The 20,843-nt window shown below is 41.5% G+C and overlaps 1 protein-coding gene across 4 annotated transcripts in view; it reads right to left on the reverse strand.

Annotated features, from left to right (window-relative positions):
* ARHGEF10 (Rho guanine nucleotide exchange factor 10) overlaps positions 1-20,843 on the reverse strand; it is a 2,254,368-nt gene that overhangs the window by 1,927,663 nt on the left and 305,862 nt on the right. Inside the window, exon 1 of one of the 4 annotated variants that reach the window (XM_044073492.1) lies at positions 19,698-19,938. The exons of the other annotated variants lie outside the window; for them this stretch is intronic. The gene's annotated coding sequence lies outside the window, so the exon portion shown is untranslated. Of the gene's footprint in view, positions 1-19,697; positions 19,939-20,843 lie in introns of those variants that run through there. 4 annotated transcript variants of the gene reach the window in all.

Raw genomic sequence — 20,843 nt, forward strand, 5'->3', positions numbered from 1 at the left:
TTGCAATAGACACAGTTGCCACAACCTTTTTTAAAAGAAGAGAGATGTTCCCCAATAGTTCTACTTCTCCTATAACCAAAGGGACAATAATGATCCAACATTTGTTCAAAAAATAGATCACTTTTAACCACGTGCCACATTGTTAATTAATAACCTCACGTATCTTGAAAGTATTACTTCCATATGTAGTTATTAATCTCGGTGTGTTGGAGCCCTGAACAAGTTTTGGTTGACAGTTTGAAAGACATAAGAAGTTCTCTCTAGAAGTATTGGCTGCTAATGTATAAGCATGTGTAATATCAGGTGACTTATAACCTCTTTGCAAAAATATGTTTTTCATTTTATTTGCCTCCTCCTCAAAAATCATAGTATGGCTGCATATTCTCTTCAACCATAAAAAATATGCTGTAGGAATATTTATTTTCACATGATTAGGGTGGCAACTATCAGCCCTTAATAGAGAATTCTTGGTAAAGGGCTTTCTATATAAAGTAGCGGTCATGCAACTGTCCACTATATATATTAACATCTAAAAAATCAATAGTAAATAAATCTAATTTACCTACATATCACAAGCCAAAACTATTTGAGTTAATATAAACCATAAACTCATTCCAAACATGTTTAGGGCCATTCCAAACACACCAGCAATCATCAAGAAATCTGTGCTACATGATTAAATTTGTCATGATAAATCAAATTGAGTTCTAAGTACCCCATAAATAAATCTGCATATAAAGGTGCAAAACTTGCACCCATAGCAGTCTTGCACCCATAGCAGTACCTTTAATTTGCATAAACCATCCCCCCGATCATTAAACACATTCTGCTCTAAAATCAAACCTAATAACCTGAGTAAAAACTCAGTCTGAACCTCTGAATATAGACCAATAAAATGTAGAAAAAATTTAATGGTCATTATAACCCCTGTGACGGCCCAACACTGGCCCATTAATCAAGGAACCTCAAGTCTGACCACTGGCAACAGTGGGGGACGTACACACTGGAAGGATGACAAGTACACACACAGTAAAGTACAGTTTCCCTTAAGAGCACACAGAGATCACAGTCAGTCTAGGGCTGGTTTCTCCTTCTTTCTCCAGATCCCCAATAAGACTCCCCACTGGCACAGCTATAGACAGAGTCCTTATCCAGGGTTCCAAGCCGTCCCAATACTCTCTCGGCCCAACCAGTGCTTCATGTTCCTGCCCAAGTAACTCACACACACACACACACACACACACACACACACACACACACACACACACACACACACACACACACACACGTTGAGATTTGATTTATACAAAAACACACATTGGGAAAGGCTAGCACAGGTTTACTATCTATGCCCTCTTCTGCCCAAACTATAAGGTAGTTATCACTGCCACCAGAATCCCTTATCAGCTACTTTAAGGCCCTTAACAAAGGGTGGCCAAATCCTGCTGTGTAATGTTACTATTGATTCAAATGGTAGCTGGATGGCGCAGTGGTGCAGCGGTAGCATTGTAGCCTAACAGCAAGAGGTTCTCCGGTTCGATTCTTGGCTGGAGTGCCTTCTGTGCAGAGTCTGCATGTCCTCCCTGCATTCGTGTGGGTTTCCTTTGGGTGCTACGGTTTGCTCCCATGTTCAAAGACATGCATCTGGAGTGTTTCTCCCCAGGTCTCCACTGAAAATTGGCTTTGTTCCATGTCGGACTTTCCTGGTTAGCAAAATGTTAAATAAATAAATAAATAGTTCTGACCAAGCGCCAGGCTATTAAGAGTGGCCTGTAAAGTGTCACCAAATAGATATGCAAGTACTCTAATTGCTTAAATATCTCTAAACAGACCAGCCACAATAGAAATATTTAAATGTATTTAATAATAAATAATAAAAGAACAAGAAGTAAGTAATCAGTTACATCAGAGTTCAAAATCACAGAAAATATTTAAAACAGCACTGCATGACAGTCTCAAACAAATAAAGAAAACATTTAAGCTGTACTTTACTATATTCCTAGCTGAATCTAAAAGAGTTACTATTCCCTAGGAACTTACTTACACCAAGACAAGTGCAGAGGTGAGTGGATGCTTCCTGGTCAAAGACAAAATACAAAATGCCCAGTCTCTCTCTCTCTCTCTCTCAGAGATGTCTTAAATTAATATCAAATATTACTGCTGGGTTAGCATGGATGACATCACTTTGTCACCTGACTTTAGTTCCAAAGCTAAACCCCCTTTGTCAGAAACTACCAGAATTTTAGCATCTCCATGTGAAAAAATACATATCTCTCACCTGTCTGCAGATCCTGGAAGTCATTAAACAATAAAACACTTTACATCTCAAAATTTTAATTACCTCTCTGTCAAGACAATACAAAAAACTTCTAGCGCTGGACATTGTGTCTGCTACTGCACTAAAAATGAGAGATAACATCTGTTGTTTATGGCCCAGCAATTATAAAAAACAATTTAATTTCAACTATTTTTTCAAGTTAACCTCCTGTGTTCCAGTTTCCATTAAACATATACATCTAAAGAGTCACAATACTGCAGGTGGATTCCTGTTCTATTCCAATAGTGCATTTTATCTCAGCACTTTACACACACTTCTGTATAAATAAATATAATATCATAAATATAAAGGTTATGTCCTCCACTGTGGTGCAGTAGTCATGGACCTTAGGGTTAGGGCATGGGTCATGGTAAGGGGATAGCCCTACTAGCTATCCCCTTACTATGACCCATGCCCTAACCCTAAGGTCCGTGTCTACTGCACTAAACTGCAGTATGCAGCCCGTCCGCTGAAGCGGGTTTCGCGAAAGTGCACTTTCGATTAAGTACTGTGTAATTTCGAAGAATTGTATTTTCGAAATTATACTTACTGAACCTTGGTGTAAAGGGAATACTTCAAGGTACTGAGTGTACCTAGAGTAGGGGGGAAATACTCCAAGGTACCGTAAGTTCAGAATTCCCATCTTTGTAGTGTTTTACTCATAGTTACAGGGCTTACAATTAAGGGTCATGAACTTCTACATTGTTTTCATTTTTTGGACTTAGAGAAGGCATGTGGCCATGTTCACAGGAATGCCTTCTGGGAAACTATACTGTATGCCATGTAGCCCTTATATTTGATGTCTGAGAGTAATATCTGCATTCATGGCACTAAGATAAAAGTATTCAAAATAGGTACAAGATTCTACAAAATGTGTATTGTGTACCTTCTCTATTTTGTGACTGCCATGGAGAGAACTATCATGGAGCAGCCTAAGCTGGTAAGTATCTAGTTTGAGAAGGTCATTATGAAATTTTAACTGTCTGCACAAGGAATTTTTGCTAGGCTTGTACCTATGCCCTAGGGCCAATAGCCTAGTACCAACCTATGAACCTATAAACCTATGTGGGAATTGTGATGAGGGAGAAACTTTAAATGACAGTGAGGGATGTCATCAGAACTAGTGACACATGATAATAGGGCAGTACTTATAATCTCAGCCTATGCCCCACAGCAAGGAAAAGAGTGTTTTCAGGCAGTAGTTGCAGGACCTACTAGATAAAGGGACAGCATGAATTGGTTTTGGTAATGGGTGACTTGAATACACATAGCAGGACAGACAGAACAGGATATGAGGACTGCCTGGGTCCATATGGGGACAGGAATAAAGAAGGACAGGCCATTCTAGACTTCTGTCTAGCAAATGTTTGATGGTGGACAGTCATAACATCCCATAAAGAGTGACCAACATACAACTCAGGTAGAGTTTCTTAGTAAAGAAAGGGTACTGGGGTAGAATCAGCGATTTCAAAGTCATTCCCAGTGAAACGGATGGCAAGAAAAGCATAGACTACTGGTTGCCACAATCATCTGCAAGCAATGGTCAGAGAAGGCTCTAAAGACCTGAAACTGATTGGAAAGAACTCACAACAGTTCAAGGAAATACTCCGCCTTTAGCACCTCAAGAAGAAGAGTTTAAAAGGAGAGGACTTCAAAACAGCAGAGGACTACAGAGCAGGTATGCAGCCAAGTCAGGTATGGAAATAAGGTACACATGGAAAGCTGATGGTGGAATGAAGAAGTCCAGTAAGTCATCAAAAAGAAAGGAGTGCAGGAAAAGTGGGATAAAGATAACAGACCAGCCTGAGAAGGAATACTGGTTGGCTAACAAAAGTGAAGAAAAAGACAAAAAAGGTCCTCTACGAGCTTCTGAAAAATGACTCAGTAGATGGAACAAAGAGACTCTATCAAGTTGCAAGACAAAGACAGAAAGATAAAGAAGATCACCTGTCATAGCGGATGCCAGCAACAACCTGCTCACCAGTCCACAGAACATCAAAGGCAGATGGAAGGAGTACTTCAAGCAGCTTCTGAATGAGGACAACCCCACAGAATGTACTGCCCCAGACACAGTATATAATGAAAGAAGAAGAGAAGCCCACCCTAGAAGAGGTATGAACAGCAAATAGGAAAATAAAGTCATGGAAATCAACAGATTCAGATGAGGTTGTAATAGATATGATCAAGATGTTGGGCGAGTTAGGAAAGGAATAACTCCTGAAGGTACTCATAGCAGTATGGAGAAAGTATATCCCACATAACTGGAGAATAAGTATACTAGTACCACTGTAGAAGAACAAAGGGACATTCACCAGTACAATATCACACTCCAGTCACACAGTATGAAAGTTCTGGAGAGGTGAGTGTTACATAAATACAGAAAGTAGTAGAAAGTAAGATGGCTGATGAGCAGTTTGCATTCAGACCAACATGCAGCATGAAAGACAGATAGTTGAGAAGAAGCTAGAGATGAGGAAACAGTCCAATCCTAGCATTTCTAGCATATGACACATTTGAAAAAAGTTGATTTGGGCAGTCTTCTGATGGTTCAGTGTCCCAGAAACATTGGTAGAATTAGTGCAGGCTAATTACCAGGACTATGACACAAGTACAAACAGTACTCTGACCCACAGAGGGTTTGCAGTGGAAGTGAGTTTGCATCAGGGTTCAGCTCTGAGCCCACTGCTGTCCACAATGATGACAGACTACATTAGCAAACAGGTAGGAGGGGACAGAGCAACAAAGCTGCTGTTTGCAGACAATGTGGCATTATAGGCAGACTACTATATTCCTAGCTGAATCTAAAAGAGTTACTATTCCCTAGGAACTTACTTACACCAAGACAAGTGCAGAGGTGAGTGGATGCTTCCTGGTCAAAGACAAAATACAAAATGCCCAGTCTCTCTCTCTCTCTCTCTCAGAGATGTCTTAAATTAATATCAAATATTACTGCTGGGTTAGCATGGATGACATCACTTTGTCACCTGACTTTAGTTCCCAAGCTAAACCCCCTTTGTCAGAAACTACCAGAATTTTAGCATCTCCATGTGAAAAAATACATATCTCTCACCTGTCTGCAGATCCTGGAAGTCATTAAACAATAAAACACTTTACATCTCAAAATTTTAATTACCTCTCTGTCAAGACAATACAAAAAACTTCTAGCGCTGGACATTGTGTCTGCTACTGCACTAAAAATGAGAGATAACATCTGTTGTTTATGGCCCAGCAATTATAAAAAACAATTTAATTTCAACTATTTTTTCAAGTTAACCTCCTGTGTTCCAGTTTCCATTAAACATATACATCTAAAGAGTCACAATACTGCAGGTGGATTCCTGTTCTATTCCAATAGTGCATTTTATCTCAGCACTTTACACACACTTCTGTATAAGGTTATGTCCTCCACTGTGGTGCAGTAGTCATGGACCTTAGGGTTAGGGCATGGGTCATGGTAAGGGGATAGCCCTACTAGCTATCCCCTTACTATGACCCATGCCCTAACCCTAAGGTCCGTGTCTACTGCACTAAACTGCAGTATGCAGCCCGTCCGCTGAAGCGGGTTTCGCGAAAGTGCACTTTCGATTAAGTACTGTGTAATTTCGAAGAATTGTATTTTCGAAATTATACTTACTGAACCTTGGTGTAAAGGGAATACTTCAAGGTACTGAGTGTACCTAGAGTAGGGGAAATACTCCAAGGTACCGTAAGTTCAGAATTCCCATCTTTGTAGTGTTTTACTCATAGTTACAGGGCTTACAATTAAGGGTCATGAACTTCTACATTGTTTTCATTTTTTGGACTTAGAGAAGGCATGTGGCCATGTTCACAGGAATGCCTTCTGGGAAACTATACTGTATGCCATGTAGCCCTTATATTTGATGTCTGAGAGTAATATCTGCATTCATGGCACTAAGATAAAAGTATTCAAAATAGGTACAAGATTCTACAAAATGTGTATTGTGTACCTTCTCTATTTTGTGACTGCCATGGAGAGAACTATCATGGAGCAGCCTAAGCTGGTAAGTATCTAGTTTGAGAAGGTCATTATGAAATTTTAACTGTCTGCACATTATGTTGATGGATTAGTCTTCAGTGGTCATGACCTCCAGAATGCAGAAGAGAGATTTGTTGCTGTGTGAAGCAGTTAGAATGAAAATCATCATGCCTAAATCAGAGGTCATGGTTTTCTCCTGAAAAAGAGTGGATTTCCATCTGCATGAGAAGGGGAAGCAGCTATCCCCAGTACAGTTTAAATGTATTGGTACCTTGTTCACAAGCGAAGTTACAATGAATCCAAAGACAAGCAGATGGACGCAGAGCCCATACTACAGGCACTGTAGATGAACATAGTGAACAAGTGACACTGCAGACAAAGAATGAAGCTCATAGCTTATCAGTCATTCTGTGCCTCCATTCTCAACTATAATCATGAACTTTGAGAACTGATTGAGAGGATGAGATCACAGACACAAGCAACAGCTGTAATATTCCTTTGCATTTTAGCTGGGATCACTTGTTGTAGCACAGTGATAAGGGTGACATCAGAGCACAGCCACTCCTCCCCTAAGCCGACAGGAGTTAGCTGATGTAGCTTGGGTGCTTCATGATGATAACCCCCCCCCCCCAAGGTTCCTCCCTTAGGAGGTATATCAAGCAAAGCCATTTGGAGGGAGCCATAGGGCAAATCCAGGGCATGCTGGAGAGATTGTATGTCTCCTTCTGCCTGAGGATCCCACAGGATAAGCTACAGGTTAATGCTGAGAATAGGAAATTCTGGTCCAGCCTGCTTAGCTTGCTAATGTTACCATATATTTTGTTTATTTACATTTTACAGTGCAGCTACTTTATTCTGACAGCAGTGTATTTTAACACTGTTGTCAAAGCAAAATGTTTTTCAACAGCTGGCTGTACAAAATGGCTGTGTGCTATAGCCAAAACTGAAGCAAGCAGATTAAAATGTACATGCTACACATACACAGTTGGCATAATGGCTAAGGTCTTTGCCTCCTGTGCAAAAGGTACAAGGTTTAATCTTGATCTTCAGCCAATGCCTGTATGGACTTTGCATGTATCACCATGGGGTCCTTCTCATCTCCCAAAAACATGCTGAGTGGTTCTACCTCAAACTCACCCAAGAGGAGGATTGTAGGCAGCTGCACAGATATGAATTGATGCCTATTGGGGGAGGATCTGTATAGACCAGCTGCTTTGGACATCAAGTGTGGTGCACAATATCCTCTAGCTAGGAGAACCCAGATCAAAAACTGCACACTGTAACAGGACTAGCCACTCAACAGTGCAAAAACTGCCTCTAGTTGATTTGGCTGTGTTGACTAAAGTCACCAAAAATGGGCATAGGCAAAGGTATTTATTGGCCTACTCTGATATACACCAGGGACCCATGCTAATGGTATGAGAGCAGTATGTGCCCCTATTGGCCAGTGTGAGCATGCCATAAAGCCCAGCATCCCTGGGCCAATAAGAAACTGGCTTGTTGGCATCCAGTTTGGGTTAACTGGGATAGCTCTGTTGAGTGAAAACTGCATCTAAAACCAATCCACCTGTCAGATGTGAATCAAGAATTGCTGCACTCACTGTAGGTTCACTGACAGGATGAAGCTTGGAAGTGGGTGACATGACAGTAAGGAGAAGGCTGGACATTCTATGTATCCAAGAGACAAGATGGAAGAGTAGTGCAGCAAAACCACATGGCTTGAGGTCCAGAGTCTACAACTCAGGAGCAGAACACCTCAGGCTTCATGCCCACTGAGTGGTGCACAGCTACAGTTATCCCACTCCACAAGGGGGAATCCACCTTGGATCCCGGGAACTACCGCCCCAGCAGTCTGACAAGCCTGATCTGCAAGGCCATGGAATTTATTATCATGGAACTTATAAACAAAGACATTGGCAACCTACAAACACTGGACCCCATGCAGTTTGGGTTCGTGAAGGCCCGATCTTGTCTCCTGAACCTGATTGACTTCTTCAAATAAGTCTCCAGAGCCATGGACAAGGGTAAGATGGTCCACACAGCCTATCTGAACCTCACCAAGGCCTTCAACACCATTCCCCCACTCTGGAATCATAGATAAACTTACTAAGCTGGGCATTAATCCCTACATCACTCGATGGGTTGCCAACTGGCTTATTGACAGAACCCACACTGTAAAAGTAGCCGACTCCAAATCCAACTTCAGACAAGTGACAAGTGGAGTATCTCAGGGTTCATTCCTGAGACCACTCTTGTTTGGCAGCTACTTCTGTTGAAGTACAGACCAACACTAAGGGACTCTGGCTAACAAAGTTCGCAGATGACTGCAAACTGGGAGCCATTATTGAATCCCCAAATTATGTGGATATTCTACAGAAGTGCCTTACAGAAACAGATGCTTGGTGCCAGAGCCATGGGCTCAAGCTCAATGCCAAGAAATGTATAGTTATCCCCTTTGGGAAAAAACATGTACCCGTGAATTACCACATAGGTGGCAGTACACTAAACACCGAAAGTGTGATAAGAGACTTAGGGATACAGGTGGACAGTGGTCTCACCTTCGATAACCACATCGCCACAACAGTCAGGAAATCCTTCTATGTAGCACACCTCATCACTAAGGGCTTTTCATCCAGAAAAAAGGAGGTCATTGTCCCACTGTACTCATCCCTCATTAGACCCATTATAGAATACAACACCCCATTTGGTATGTACCTCTCAAGACATCTGCAACAACTGGAAAGGCCGCAGATATACCTTGCTAAAAGAATCACAGGCCTAAAGCAGATGCCCTATGCTGACCATTTAAAAAAACTCCACCTATACCCTGTCACATATCATCTACTCAGAGGCGATCTGTGCTTAACATACAAGGCCATATCAAACCCAGAGCTGTTGGACATGCTACACTTACAGAAATCTCTATCCCTCATAGACACTCACTCCAGGGATCTAAACCTTGTCATCACAATGAACAAAACATGCTGGAGGGATAGGTTCCTGACACAGAGACTCCCCAGACTCTGGAATAGACTGCCCATACATGTCAAGTAGAGCGTCTATTTGCACTCTTCAAAAGGAACCTTGATGATTGGATGGGAGATAGGAAATTCACCCTGGGGGATCACGTCAGTCGCCCTGCTAGACAGGGGTCCAGGGAAGTAAATACTGTGGGAAGAAATAGCCCAAGGAATTGTTATGGCTAGGCTTGTATAGGCCCTATATGCCCTAGGGCCAATAGCCTAGTACCAACCTATGAACCTATAAACCTATGTGGGAATTGTGATGAGGGAGAAACTTTAAATGACAGTGAGGGATGTCATCAGAACTAGTGACACATGATAATAGGGCAGTACTTATAATCTCAGCCTATGCCCCACAGCAAGGAAAAGAGTGTTTTCAGGCAGTAGTTGCAGGACCTACTAGATAAAGCGGGACAGCATGAATTGGTTTTGGTAATGGGTGACTTGAATACACATAGCAGGACAGACAGAACAGGATATGAGGACTGCCTGGGTCCATATGGGTGGGGCGACAGGAATAAAGAAGGACAGGCCATTCTAGACTTCTGTCTAGCAAATGTTTGATGGTGGACAGTCATAACATCCCATAAAGAGTGACCAACATACAACTCAGGTAGAGTTTCTCTTAGTAAAGAAAGGGTACTGGGGGTAGAATCAGCGATTTCAAAGTCATTCCCAGTGAAACGGATGGCAAGAAAAGCATAGACTACTGGTTGCCACAATCATCTGCAAGCAATGGTCAGAGAAGGCTCTAAAGACCTGGAAACTGATTGGAAAGAACTCACAACAGTTCAAGGAAATACTCCGGCCTTTAGCACCTCAAGAAGAAGAGTTTAAAAGGAAGCGCAGGACTTCAAAACAGCACGTGAGAGGACTACAGAGCAGGTATGCAGCCAAGTCAGGTATGGAAATAAGGTACACATGGAAAGCTGATGGTGGAATGAAGAAGTCCAGTAAGTCATCAAAAAGAAAGGAGTGCAGGAAAAGTGGGATAAAGATAACAGACCAGCCTGAGAAGGAATAATGGTTGGCTAACAAAAGTGAAGAAAAAGACAAAAAAGGTCCTCTACGAGCTTCTGAAAAATGACTCAGTAGATGGAACAAAGAGACTCTATCAAGTTGCAAGACAAAGACAGAAAGATAAAGAAGATCACCTGTCATAGCGGATGCCAGCAACAACCTGCTCACCAGTCCACAGAACATCAAAGGCAGATGGAAGGAGTACTTCAAGCAGCTTCTGAATGAGGACAACCCCACAGAATGTACTGCCCCAGACACAGTATATAATGAAAGAAGAAGAGAAGCCCACCCTAGAAGAGGTATGAACAGCAAATAGGAAAATAAAGTCATGGAAATCAACAGATTCAGATGAGGTTGTAATAGATATGATCAAGATGTTGGGCGAGTTAGGAAAGGAATAACTCCTGAAGGTACTCATAGCAGTATGGAGAGAAAAGTATATCCCACATAACTGGAGAATAAGTATACTAGTACCACTGTAGAAGAACAAAGGGGACATTCACAACTGTGGGCAGTACAGAAGTATCACACTCCAGTCACACTGCATGAAAGTTCTGGAGAGGGTGAGTGATACATAAATACAGAAAGTAGTAGAAAGTAAGATGGCTGATGAGCAGTTTGCATTCAGACCAACATGCAGCATGAAAGACAGATAGTTGAGAAGAAGCTAGAGATGAGGAAACAGTCCAATCCTAGCATTTCTAGCATATGACACATTTGAAAAAAGTTGATTTGGGCAGTCTTCTGATGGTTCAGTGTCCCAGAAACATTGGTAGAATTAGTGCAGGCTAATTACCAGGACTATGACACAAGTACAAACAGTACTCTGACCCACAGAGGGGTTTGCAGTGGAAGTGAGTTTGCATCAGGGTTCAGCTCTGAGCCCACTGCTGTCCACAATGATGACAGACTACATTAGCAAACAGGTAGGAGGGGACAGAGCAACAAAGCTGCTGTTTGCAGACAATGTGGCATTATAGGCAGACTGTGAGCAAGAACTTCAGCAAAAGATAGGGGAATGGAATGCAAAACGGAAAGTAAACAGAATGAAACTGAGTAAAGTTGCCATAATTATAATGGCAGCAAATGGGGGAAATCAGATGAAGTTGCGAACTTGATACGTGGGAAAATAGTGGAAGAGGTTAACAGCTTCAAGGAGCTGGGAGAGGTGACTGAGGAAAAGGGAAATCCGAATGAGGAGGTCAAAGCTAGAATGAAAATGGTTGCAGCCAGCTAACACAGAGTGTCAGGTGTAGCGTATGACAGAAGAATGCCAAAGAAGCTGAAAAGTAAGGTACAAAACAGTGGTGGGACTGGTTCTACTGTATGATACAGAAACCTGGGCAGTGAAGGCACAACAGCTGAGGAAGCTATAACTGATGGATATGAAGTGCTTGAGACAGGTGTTAGGATGCACACTATTGAAGAAATGAAAACAACATAGCAGAAGCCCAGCTAGCTCCAATTGCAGAGAATGTCAAAGATTATAGTGGTTTGGGAACATGTGCAGGACAGCAGACAGCAATCTGTTAAAGGTGAGAGGAAATAAGGTCATCTAGCAAAGAGATGGATGGATTGTGTTAGAGAAGACCCTGCAACATGAAGAATGCCTGTCAAAGAAGGTAGGAGAGTGACACTGAATTGAGAGAGACATGGCGACAGTTAATGCAACACCCCAATCCCACGTAGAAAATGGGAAATGGGGGTTTATGGCGATGATGGTAATGAATTAAGTTAAAGAAAACTAAGAAAACATCAACCGCCTTCAGTTTAACACTCAGTACATCTAATGCAGTAACCCACTTCAGAAATACAAAATACAATCACAACATACATTAACAATTAATTAAAACATAAATAAGCATGGATATAACCTTCATCTGCAACTCCCCAAATAAAATCAAACTCAAATGCAAATAAAACTAACAGCCCTACCCTAATATTACCTTAAAACTAAGTGGGAGGCACTATAATACATTAAGTAAATCACATTTCAACAATACAGATAAAAATATTATAATAAATCTGCACAGAAAGTCACAATAATGGTCACTATATCCAAGCAGGAAATCTGAAGAAACTCCTCCTTGTCTATTAGAAAATAACTCAACATTTAATTGCAAAAGAAATTAACTTAAAAAATCACAACCCATTTAGTAAAGAACTGCCCACAATACTCAATCTAAAACAGCAAGAATAATGAAAAAAATAGAACAGTAAAAGAACACAGTAATACAAAACATATTAATAATCAGATAACACATACAACACACCAGACAATATCTCAGAAACTGAATTTATTCTCCATTTGGAACGACCCACCATAAATAACTAAACATTCCTCAACCAACAGAATATAATCACAACTCCTAATGCATACTGTGTTCCACGACCTGTGCTCACAATTTCCTTCTTTAATGAATCCCACTAAGAAACCTGGTCTTTAAGCCCACTGAACCCAAATGTAAAACATACAAAAAAGTATGGTGAAAAGTACAGTTTTGTACCTACCATAAATGTAGATGTTCGAGGATCCCCATTGCTGCAGTCCTTACTATTGGGGTATAGTCCGCGTCCAGTCGGCCCGAGTACCAGGGTATAAGGCTGGAGTCGGTCAGTACGTCAGGGTACTAATGCGCATGACCGACGTCATATCCTCAGTCTTTTCTTGCCCCAGATGTCAGAAGACCCTAGAAAGACAAGGCCCAAAATACCTGCACCAAAAATATGTACAAAATATACAAGAATATATACAAAAATATAAGCATGTAACCCCACCTACACAACCACCCCTAAACACAGAGGGAAGGAGGGATTGGACTGCAGCAATGGGGATCCTCGAACATCTACATTTATGGTAGGTACAAAACTGTACTATGTTCTCCCCATTGCTGCAGTCCTTACTATTGGGTAGAATCCCAAAGCAGAGGTAAGGGAGGCTGGCAAATCATAAAGAAGCAGGAGCTGACAACATGCCTTGCAAAACAGCTGTGGCAAAACCAGCCCTAGACTTAGAGTAGATAGGAAGGTGATAATGCTTAGAGAAAGTATGCACTGAACTCCAAGTAGCTGCTTCCAAAATATCCTTAGTTGCCACCCCTTAGAAATGCTGTAGAAGTGGCAGTAGCCCTAGTGGAATGAGGCCTAATCCCAGCTGGAATCTCCTTGCCATGATGGGAATAACAAAATGCAATGCAAAAGCCAATCCACCTAGAAATAGTTTGTTTTGACACAGGCTTGCCCTGTGAACTCAAAGCAAAAGAAACAAACAACTGCTGAGACTGCCTGAAATCCTTAGTCCTGCTTAAATAATAACGCAATTGCCTGTGTACATCTAAAGTGTGCAAAATCTTTTCCCTTTATTTTGGGGGTCTGCATAAAAAGTAGGCAAATGAATAGTTTGGTTTAAAGCCACACTAGAAACCACCTTAGGCATAAAGGAAGGATTAGTACGTAATGATACCCTATCCTTATGGAAAATCAAAATGGCTCTACTGCCATAAGGGCCTGCAACTCAGACACCCTTCTTGCAGAAGTAATAGCCAACAGAAAAGCAGTCTTCCATGACAAGTATTTCAATTCAGCAGTAGCCGCAGGCTCAAAAGGTTGTAGAGTAAGTTTTTCCAACACAAAATTGAGATCCCAAGCAGGAGTAGGAGCTCTACGGGGGTCTTATATTCTTTGCCCCTCTAAGAAACTGCTTGAACAAAGGGTGCGAAAACAATGGTGGGTCACAATCATAGTGAGCTGAAATTGCTGCAGCATGAATCTTAATGGAAGAGAAGGACAAACCTTTGTCCAATAACTCAGTAAGATATTGAAGAGCCACACTCAAATTAGGCTCAGAAACCTGCAAATTCTTTGCTGTACTCCAAAATAAAAATCTCTTCCATTTTTCTGCGTACACTTTCCTTGTACTAGGTCTTCTAGCTTCCATAATCACATTTAAAACTTGTTGAGGAAGTTGAGACCTGCTGTGTTTCAACACAGAATATGCCAGGCTGTTAGATGAAGAGAGTGAAGCTTGACATTGAGCAGATGACCATCCTTCTGAGATAACAGATGAGGAATCAGAGGTAAAGGCCATGGAGGCTTCCTTACCAGACTCCGTAGTAGTGGGTACCAGTGTTGCCGAGGCCAATCTGGAGCTATCAAAATCATCCTTGGCCTGTCTTGTCTGACCTTTAATAGTACCTTTGGAAGAAGAGGCAGAGGAGGAAAGGCATACACATGAAGGTTTTTCCAACTGAAAGACAGAGCATCCACTTTCCAAGCTGTGTGATGAAACCACTTTGTGCAATACTGTGGCAGCTGGTGGTTTAGTGGAGAAGCGAACAGATCTATGTCTGGAGTCCCCCATGACACTGTCAATTTTTGAAATACATGAAGATCCAGTTTCCACTCGTGGGGATCCATGATTTGTCTGCTTAACCCATCTGCTAAGGAGTTCTGTGCTCCTGGCAGAAACCTTGCCTGAAGAGTTAGTTGCAAGCTTAGCGCAGTCTCCCATAAAATCATTGCTTGCCTGCATAGAGGATAAGAATGTGTTCCCCCTTGTTTGTTGATGTACCACATGACAGTTGTGTTGTCTGTTAGAATCAACACCTGCCCTGGAAGAAGTAACTCCTTGAAAGCCATTAATGCAAATTGGACTGCTAACATCTCCTTCATGTTGATATGTAGATGCTGTAGTCTGGCAGGCCACTTGTCTTGTATCCACTTTCCATTTAGATGAGCTCCCCAAGCAATGTCCGAGGCATCTGTCGTTAAAATCTGACTCGCCTCTGGCCGGGTCACAGAGAGTCCCTTGTTTAGGTGACATTCCTGAGCCCACCACAAAAATTCTTTTTGAAGGCAAGGTATTATTTGAATGACAGTGTCCAAATCCTGGCAGTGCTGTGTCCATACATTTTTGAGATACCATTGTAGCTTCCTCATATGCAGTTTGGCATTGGGAAGCACCAGAATACAAGATGCCATGAACCCTAATGCTTGAAGGACTGTCCTTGCAGTCAGCACGGACTGATGAGATAGTTGATGGAAGTAAAGTGACAGACTCTTTTGTTTGTCCGGGGTTAAAAGGCCATCTGGGCTGCTGTATTCAGTCTCACACCCAGAAAGCACATGTCTTGAGAGGGTACTAGACTGGACTTTATTTCGTTCACAGAATACCCTAGGCATCTTAGCACTGCTATAACATATTCCAGATGCTGTAGAAGGTCTTCCTTTTCTTGAGCCAGAATCAGGCAGTCGTCCAAGTAAGGATAGATTTGAATTCCTTGAAGCCTGAAGTAAGCTATCACTGGAGCCAGAACCTTTGTGAATACTCTGGGCAGTAGATAAGCCAAAGGGCAATGCAGAGAACTGATAATGAGAATTTCCAGCTCGAAACCGCAGATACTTCCTGCAACTTAGCCTTATAGGCACATGAAGGTAAGCTTCCTTGAGATCTAAAGTTACCATCCAGTGATCTTTGCCCAGCAGAGGTAAAAGCTGTTGTAACGTCAACATCTTGAACTTGGGAATGTCCAGAAAAGTGTTGAGGAGAGATAAATCCAAAATTGGTCTCCACGTGTTCCCCTTCTTTGGTACTAGGAACAGGCGAGAATAAAATCCTAGGCCCCTTTCTGATACAGGGACTGGCTGAATGGCCCCCATCCCGAGTAACTGAGAAACTTGCTTGTGAGCCTCCTTTCTTTGTGGAGGAGGAACGTCTGGCATGCCTTTGAAAGGGGGCATTGTATGGAAATAAAATCTGTAACCGTGGTGAATGATATCCAACACCCATTTGTCCTGAGTAATTAAATCCCAATTTTCTTTGAAAAGAGACAGTCTTCCTCCCAAAGGAGCTGCCAGACGAGAATCTACTGGCAGCTGAAAAGACAGGTCATTGGGTCTGTTTACGAAAGGACTGACCCCTGCCCTCACCAGAAGTCTGAGCAGGTGAACTCCCTGTTCTAGGCCTAAAAGAACCTTGAGCCCTGCCCCTACCACGTCTAGACCTACCCCTAGACTGGGAATCATAAGCAGGATATGTCCACCCTTAGCAGGCCAATTTCTACTAAACCGGTGGCTGCACCTGCAAAAAATCTTTAACAGTTTGCATAGACTTAGCTTTGTCTTCCATTTTCTTTAAAACTGCTTCCACAGGCGATCCAAACAACACATCAGACTGTAAAGGAGCATCCAAAATCCTTGTCTTAACATGCTCAGCTAAATTCTGATCCTTCAACCAGGCATGCCTGCGAAGAACAGAACTAGTAGCAGCCACCCTCGAGGAGGCCTGTACAGCATCAAAACCACATTGCAAAGAATGCTTACCCACTTGTTCAGACACATGAACCAAATCCAGCAACTCTTTACACTCAATACCTTCCGCCAAAGCATCCACCTTAGATTTTAATTGTGAAAGGAGATAATTCTGATATTTTAGCATGTGAAACTGACAATTCAACGCTCTCATGGCTAGAGTGGAAGAAGTATACACTTTCTTTCCCCACCTATCCAAAGCCCTTGCCTCTTTATCAGTGGGAACAGGATTTTAACCACAGAGGCCTTAACACCTTTAGGCCCTTGAGAAATAGTTTCTGGGTCCGCCCTAGGACTCTTAAACAAATACTTATGAGCCGGGCACCCTATAATACCTATCAGGCATAAAAGGAGGAGGAGGCAAACAGTCAGGGTTCAGTGTAGCCTCTGCAAAACATCTTCCACCACATTCAACACAGGAGGAATAGCTAAGGGCCTATGCTGGGGTAAAACAAGAATTCCCTAAGCCTTTTCCTGGAATCAGAGTAATCCTGGCCTTCCCATTTAAAGTGCTCCCTCATGGAATGCAGAGTCTCTGAAAATGAGAAATCCTCAGGAGGAGAAGCTGTAGGAGTGGAATCATCCACATCAGAATCAGAATAAGTAGGATACTCCTGCAAGTCTTCTGCAGAAGACTCTGAAGCCTCTGAACACTGTTCAAAACTATCAAACTCGGTTCCACCCTAGGCCTCTTATCAGGGGGCATAGAACCTCTAATCATAGTAATCAAATCTTCTGCCATTTTAAGCATATGTTTCTTAGGTACAGAACCCGAAATGCTAGGAGAAACCCCCACTGAAGCTGAACTAGGCCTACCTCTCAAAGAAGTTTTGGCAACAGAAGGAGAGGCTCTAACTACCTTTGGAAGAGAGGGAAGAACAGTTACCTGAGAAGCCCCCTCAGCCTGGCCTACCTCCTGAGAAGGCACATCCTGTAACAGTAAAGTTTCTGCCTGAGACTCCGTGGAAACTCCTGGCAAAACCTCTGGCTCCACTGAGCCTTCTAAAGAACCGACGTCCGGGACTGCCGGTTCATCAACCCTAGGCTTCGCTGTTTTGTCCTTGCGCTTCTTGAGCGGCCGGAGCATCCGGCGGCATTTTATAATGCTTCCCAAACACTAACCTGGCACAGTCTAACCTCCTCTTAATAGTGCGTTTGTTAAACCTAGCACAAGAGCGCAACCAACAACGCGTGCTCAGGCCCTAAACAAGGTATACACAAGGTATGGTAATCCCTATGAGGTATCTGTTTCCCACAAGAAATACAGTTATTCACTTTTCTGACATCCGGTTAAATACTGAGGCAAGAAAACCAAAATGTTCCCCAACGGGTACTTAGCCAACTCTGTTTCGGTCTGAAACTCCAAATATTTCAGAACGCCAACCTGCACTCGCAAAACTGCTTCTGCATCGGACCATGCGGCAAAAAGACTGAGGATATGACGCCGGTCATGCGAGTACCCTGACGCACTGCGCCAGTCTAATGCGCCCTGACCGACGTCAGCCTTATACTCTGGTATTCGGGCCGACTGGACGCGGACTATACCCCAATAGTAAGGACTGCAGCAATGGGGAACGAAGAACATCTGTAATACATTGTTTGTGAAAAAAAAAAATTTGCAAAATACATTTTTTTTCTAAAAAAATCACAAACTTAGTTGAAATTCAAAACTCCGTAGTTTGCTATGAAACAATTCACTCTTGTCATTCCAATAACGTTTGCTATTTTCTTATTTTCAAAATAACTACAGCATGTCTGAATAGAATTCTACTCAATTTACATCCCAGCCAAGCCTAATTACTAAGAAGAACCAACCCCACAGGTGGTGTGGCTTTCTGTCACTCACCCTGATGCTACACAGCCTGTCTAACTTGCTCCTGTCATCAGAGAGTAAGACAAAGATAGCAGCGGACTTTGCTTTAGGTAAAAAGACCAAGTGATTTATGAATCTGGATTCAGAGCTGCTTCAGTGTGCTACACATAATGCTGGATAATAGCTCCCTCCTAGTGACAGGTGCACATGAAAAACATGACTTCAAAATAATCGCAAAAATATTATTTAACCAAGGCAAAATAACACCTACCCACACCTTGTTATACATAATGCTAGTATTGTAACTGCAGTAGTACAAAAGCCATTGACACAAGCAATGTCAAGTAAGTGACCGCTGGCAGAACACTTTGATTTTACATGCCAGAGTGACTATTGTCAGTAGTACTCATTTTGTAATACAGACCCTTCTCTGACGTACATATGACATAACACAGAAATGCTGCGTGTTAAATACCCATATTCTGAATCAAAGCATATAATGTCATTTGAGTCAACAAAGAAAATGAACAGATAAATCCTTTCAGTTGCTAATTTTTAATGAAAGAAAATAATAAAACAGATTGATTCAATTTCAGTCACACACTTTAGATTTTAATTTATTGCCCTGTCACATCTTCCAATGAGCTTCACATATCTAAGATTACTAATACTGCAGTGAGGTACATACATCAATCAATTTGGGACAGAAATCTTCTGCCACAAGAAAATGCTGCCTGTAGACAACACTGAGGCAGGGTAGAATAACTCTCTTTACTAAACCTACTCAACCTGAAGCAATAGCTAGTGTTTTGTCTTATAACCACTGTCCACAGCTGTACCGACTTTCTGTGGAACAGAAGGCCAAGATCTCATGCAGAGCTACTGAAAAACAATAGTGTGGATATATCCAAAACTACATAAATTCTTTAGATCTATAACTGGCAGTCCTTTTGTAAATTTTCCTTCAGCTATGGAACTTCTATGACTTTGAGAAACCATGTTACCACAGCCACAGTGAACTGGTATCAAAACTGAAGGATCTCTTTTCTTAAACTTTCTTTCATAATTTGTCATTAGACATAGTCAACAAATTCATTGTAACATACTATCAGACTTTATGTGATGCAACTTTTCCTTTCAAACATGGAATCTCTTGCAGCAGTTTTACCAGGTAGCTTGAGTTCTAGAAAGTACTAAGCATTGTTGTCAACAGCTTACCTGAAGCAGCATACAGAATGAAAGCAGCTCAGGATTTCACAACTCTAAAGAATTCATGACATTGCTGAGCAGGTACAAATAATGCCGAACGTTGTTTGCTTTTTTTTAACTTAAAGGACTGGAAATCTAAAACTTTGTTAAAAGGCAAGATCTGAAAGTTTGTTAAAATTCGCCAGACATAAACTTAGAAGTTATTCTCTATCAGAAACATCTCATTCTACCTGTTGGCTGTCCCCTGCTGCCACTTCTCAGCTAGAATTTTTGATCTGTTCCTGATAAAAGAGAACACAACTCTGTTTTCTTCTCTGCAAGGTCACTAGTATGACAGCTTTCACTACTTTCTGTTTAGTCAAAGATCAGTGAACACAGAAAAGGAAATGCCTTAGGGCTACGACAAGATGAATGCAGCAGCAATTTTGCATATACTTTACTCCCATCTGCAGTTATTACATTTGTTTTAATTTCTTTCATTCTACATTAGTCAATAAGCTATCCTGCTGATTAATGTTATAAAAGCATTTGATGTCCACAGTACTAGTAGGTCATATTATATTCACATTAATTAATGTGTACCAGACTATCAAAATGATGCAACCAGAAAAAAAAAAAAGATTAGAAATGCTCTCAAGTGTTAACACCTTTAAGTGTAATACAAGAAAATTTTAAACCTTGTCCATAAGTAACTAATAGATCTTGCTGTTTGCTTTACCTTCATAGTCCATTTTTTGTAGAAATAAACAGCTTGACACTGCTCAATACTTGGTTGTATCATGACAAGGGCCAGGACAAGTGTAACAATTTATTAATTTGTAGTCTGTTTTATGCAGTTTTAGCTCTGCTTTTATACAAACATGCTAACATTTTCTGAATAATCAATGCACTGATTAACTAGCAATGATCCACATTAATAAAACAAAATCACAAGAGAAGTATCCAAAATGCCAGACACAACAGCTGAAGACATTTTCCATCCTAATCCTATCATAAGGTGCACGAGTGTGGGAACTGAGGCCAGGTGTAAAACATACTGGTGTTTTAAAGGTAGAAAGTTACATGTGATTTGAACATCCAACTCGGTTACATGCTATTGAAACTTTAAATTTTATGGTACAGGTACTTAAAGATGTATCCACATGTTAGCAGAAT

The sequence above is a fragment of the Protopterus annectens genome, chromosome 1.part1, assembly GCF_019279795.1.
Source record: "Protopterus annectens isolate FY-2018-M chromosome 1.part1, PAN1.0, whole genome shotgun sequence".
NCBI classification, from domain to species: Eukaryota; Metazoa; Chordata; order Ceratodontiformes; family Protopteridae; genus Protopterus; species Protopterus annectens.